This window comes from Mesocricetus auratus, unplaced genomic scaffold (genome assembly GCF_017639785.1).
Source record: "Mesocricetus auratus isolate SY011 unplaced genomic scaffold, BCM_Maur_2.0 contig_12362_pilon_obj, whole genome shotgun sequence".
In the NCBI taxonomy this organism is placed as follows: Eukaryota; Metazoa; Chordata; class Mammalia; order Rodentia; family Cricetidae; genus Mesocricetus; species Mesocricetus auratus.
Window position 1 is genome coordinate 15,428 of NW_024430276.1, and position 4,238 is coordinate 19,665.

The 4,238-nt window shown below is 47.7% G+C and overlaps 1 pseudogene; it reads right to left on the minus strand.

Annotated features, from left to right (window-relative positions):
• Window positions 1-400: 400 nt before the first annotated feature.
• LOC121138041 lies at window positions 401-3,042 on the minus strand (annotated as a pseudogene).
• Window positions 3,043-4,238: the final 1,196 nt, after the last annotated feature.

Genomic DNA, 4,238 nt, shown 5'->3' on the forward strand with positions numbered 1-4,238 from the left:
AGATTCTTCTGATGGTGTGTGGCTTTGTGTCCTTCGGAAAGCAGTTTTGGATAATTAGTAACTGCAGCAGGACAAAACCTTCACTTTTGGGTGAGTGCTGTTTGAATCATTCTAGAGAATATGTGTAACTTGAATTAGCCAACCTTAGAAGAGGATTCACAGTAAATCATGGTTGTTTTTAGTTTAAACAATTTAAATCATTTGCCAAACAGAAAACAAAAGCTGAAATGAAGTGATACAAAGTAACTTTCAGGGGTAGAAAGATGACTAAAAAGGCCCCATGCTTTTCCCAAAAAGCAACCAATTCCCAAGAATATTTCATGAACTGCTCAATGTTCTAAGCTTTTGGATTTCCTTTAAATATGAGTTTCTTTTTTTCGTGCTTTTTTTCTCAAAAACATACTTCATATTTCCTCTTTTATTATATAAATATCAGTTTAACCTTTTACTGTAAGAATATAAACGTTTTAAGAGGATCTTTGTTATCATTTATACAAATTCACAAACAGTACAATTAATTGATAAAGGTCTCTGGGTTTCTCCATGGTCTCTCATGTTGCTGTGGAGGACTCTAAAAAAATAAACAAACAAAATATCCAACAAAAATATACATCCTACTCAAAAGCGCTTTAAGCCACAGCCCCAACCCTCACCAAAATAAAGCCATCTATTCCTCCATTTAGAACAAAAGCTTTTCAGACCCACAAGCTCCCCTTTTATGAACAGAACACTGATGAGACGTCAAGTTCAGTCTCCCCCCTTTCCCTTGCAGCCCCAGGTTCTCTGCAGGCCAACGCTGAGCTCTACTCCAGACAGGAAGCCTCACTATGCAACCTTTTTGTGGGAAAACTTGGAAGATGGTTGGGGTGGGGCATAATTTGCATATATAATACTCCTCTTCAAGACTCACTCTGCATCTCCGGCGAACAAAAAGGCAGCTCTACTCTCATTTCTCCCATACATTTGTGCTATAAATTAAATCAAGATTTAAAAACATGGTTGGGTCTTCAAAGCCCAATAGACAAGGGAAAAAAGAAAAGTCACAGCCAGGATACGGAAGTGGGGCACACTGGGTAGGTAGATGTAGTTTGGGAAGAACAGTGGGCATCTTTCTAGTCTAGGCACAAAAATGTTTCAGTCTCAAAATATCTCTCTTGTAGAATTTCAGGGTTTAAAAGAAAAAAGTAAACTAAAACGAGGTAGCCAGACATATATATATACATATATATATATACATATATACATATATATATATATATATATATATATATACAATAGACAGAAAAAAAAAGCAGGGGGGGGCAATGAGTTCAGATTTCTTTGAAAACAAAAAGGAAGCAGATAAAAACAAAGTGAGTCGCAGAGGACCGAAGGAGCAGCGATGAGAAGAGGCTGGTTTACAAAGTGGATGAAGGCTGTTGGAGTCGGGCTTGCTTTCTACACATCTCGAATTGAAAACCAGATCACAGTATCCAAATAAAGTGTAAGTGAAGGCAGACATCTTTCCTCAACTCCCATTTCCCAATGCAGTGCCCCAGGATACAGCTGGTGGTGGCTGAATCAGTCTGCATACCCTGCAGAAGAGTGGGCAGAAGCATCAGCGTCCATCTCTCCACCCACCGGGAAAGTAGTGGAGAGTGGGTACAGGGAGCAGGAGAACCCCAGATGCAGCCAGGAGGGGCCCTGGACTAGGAGAAAAGACCTCAGGCTTCACATCATGGCCCCTTCTCGGCCACTGCTGTGATCATGTAAGTGCGAGCGTGAGTGTGCGGGAACAGTGGTGGTCGTGGTATGAGCAGGGTGGGGCAGGGGAACTGAACTGCTGCCCTCACCTGACCTTCTCACAGTCCATCATCTGCCAGAGTCCCAGGTTAAGTACCTTGAGGCAGGGCAGCTGCGTGATGCGCTCCAGGCCGCGCTTGGTGATCCTGGTGCAGCCGTACAGGTCTATGCCCGTGAGCTGGCTCAGGTGCTCAGCGATCAGCTCCAGTCCCCTTGTCCGTGATGCGCACACACTGTCCAATGTTGAGCGTGTGCAGCCCGTGCATCTGCCACACCATGCGGTTGATGCCATCGTCACTGATATGGCAAGAGCAAAGGGAGAGGGACTTGAGGCCGTGCAGTCCCTGGGCTATATAAGCCAGATTCTGGTCTCCAACATTGTCACAAAAAGACACATCCAGACCGGAGAGGCGCAGGCTGCCCATGGCCAGATGCATGATGCAGATGTCGCTGATGTTGTCGCAGGAGCGCAGGTTAAGGCTGAACAGGCTGCAAATGTGTGACAGGTGCAGAAGGCCCGCGTCTGAGATGCTGCCACAGAAGCTGAGGTTGAGGAGCCTGAGGCCCGTCAGCCCTCGCGAGATGTGCTTCAGAGAAAGATCCATGAGTTTCTGGAAGTCCTGCAGCGTGTGCTGCTCCAGTCCCGGGCAGCCCTCGGCAGCGCTCTGCATCATGCTGGCCAGGTGCCCGATGCCCATGTCCGAGAGGTGGACTCAGCTGCGGAGGTTAAGGCTCTTGAGGCACTGCAGCCCCCAGGGGATGAGCAGAAGGCTGGTGTTGGTGATGTTGCTGCAGCCTCCCAGCTCCAGCACCTCCATTCCCTTGAGGTACTGGGCTATGCGTCCCAGGCTGCTGTTGGTGATCTGCTTGCAGAGGCTCAAGTTGAGAGCAGGGAGCCGATCTCCTGCACGAATGCATGGCCCAGGCCGTTGTCGGTGAGGTTGTAGCAGCCGCTGAGGTTGAGGCTCTCGATGTTCGCCATGCCCTGGATCACTTAGCTGAGGCTGCAGCGGAGGCTGAGGATCTGCACGCGGCGGATGCCCTGGGCCTGCAGGCTGGGGAACAGCAACGGGTTCTCCCTGAGCAGGTGCAGCTTGGCCTCCATGCCCTGCCACACCGACTTGTGGTAGGCGGAGTCCTGCCAGGCCGTGCACACCTGCGCCGCGCGACCCTTGTCTCGGACGTCCAGGTAGCCGAAGATCATGGCCAGCAGCTCCGGGAACAGGCACGAGATGTGGGTCTCCATCTTCCTCCCGCCGCTACGCCTCACCTGGTGCAGGAGGCGCGGGCATCGCCGCTGCCCCGGGAGGCGCCAAGAGCTTGCCGCCACGGGCCAATGGCCGCCCCTCCCCACCTTCCAGCCAGGCCTCTGCTCCACCTCCCGGCGCCTCCCAGTGGCGCTTCCTTCCTGCCTCCCTTCCCGCCCCCGCGCGGTTGCTCGGGCCTCACATCCCAGCCAGGGCTGGCGCTGCGTCCTTGCCCTTGCGCCACCGAACCATACCCTGTGGCATCCCGCGCCAGGCCGAGTCGCTGCTGCTCACAGCAGCAAGGCCCTGGCCGGGCACTCGGGCTAAGGACGGCTTCCTGCTTTAAATATGGTTTCTTTAAATTCACATTTGCTTCACCCAATGTTTCCTTTAGGATTAACCAGTGTAATTGAAGTTTTGAGGGTCTGGAATGATGACTCAATTTTTTTCTGCATTGGCTCCTCCTCTTGTAGAATTGGGACGAATTTCTTGCAACTAGATTGCAACTCCATTTGAAGAGGATTATATTTCTGTCTCTGGTCTACAGTTGCACCAGGAAATTGTGTGCAGCCAGAAGATTTCTTTGCGTTTTTCTAGAATCCTGAAGGCCCACAGAAATCAAGGGGCTTTAGTTAGACACTCTCCCTAGAGGCTGAGTCCTGATCTTTGGATTCCAACCCTGCAGTCCATGAAGGAGTCTCATTTTTAAAGGGACAAATGCCTAGGTTGTGAACAGTGGCAAAATAAAAGCCATCTGCAGATGGGTTTCAAATTCTGATAAATCGGGTTATTTTTAGTCAGGATTTTAATATTAGTAGGAACTGCATTACTACTACCAATTTAGTGATGATTTCATATCAGAAGATGTGGATAAATATACTTGGGGAACCAGTTAATTGAAAGAAAAAGAATAAAATTCCTGCAAAATACCAGTAGTTAGAAAGAATAAGCTTGGATTAGTCTTGATTTTTTTCTTCCTCAAGGTGATAGAAGTGCCTTTGATTTTTTATTGCTTAAAGTAATGAATCCAATTTCAGTATATGATAAAATCTTATTAATATTGGTGATTTAGTAAACGATATATTTTATATCAGTACAGCTACCATTAAATTTTATTTGATTGAAACTGAAGTGCAAGGAAATGTGAGAAACCAAATAATTGATTTTATGGAAATTTCAGTATATACTTTGTAACAGAAAGATCAAGGT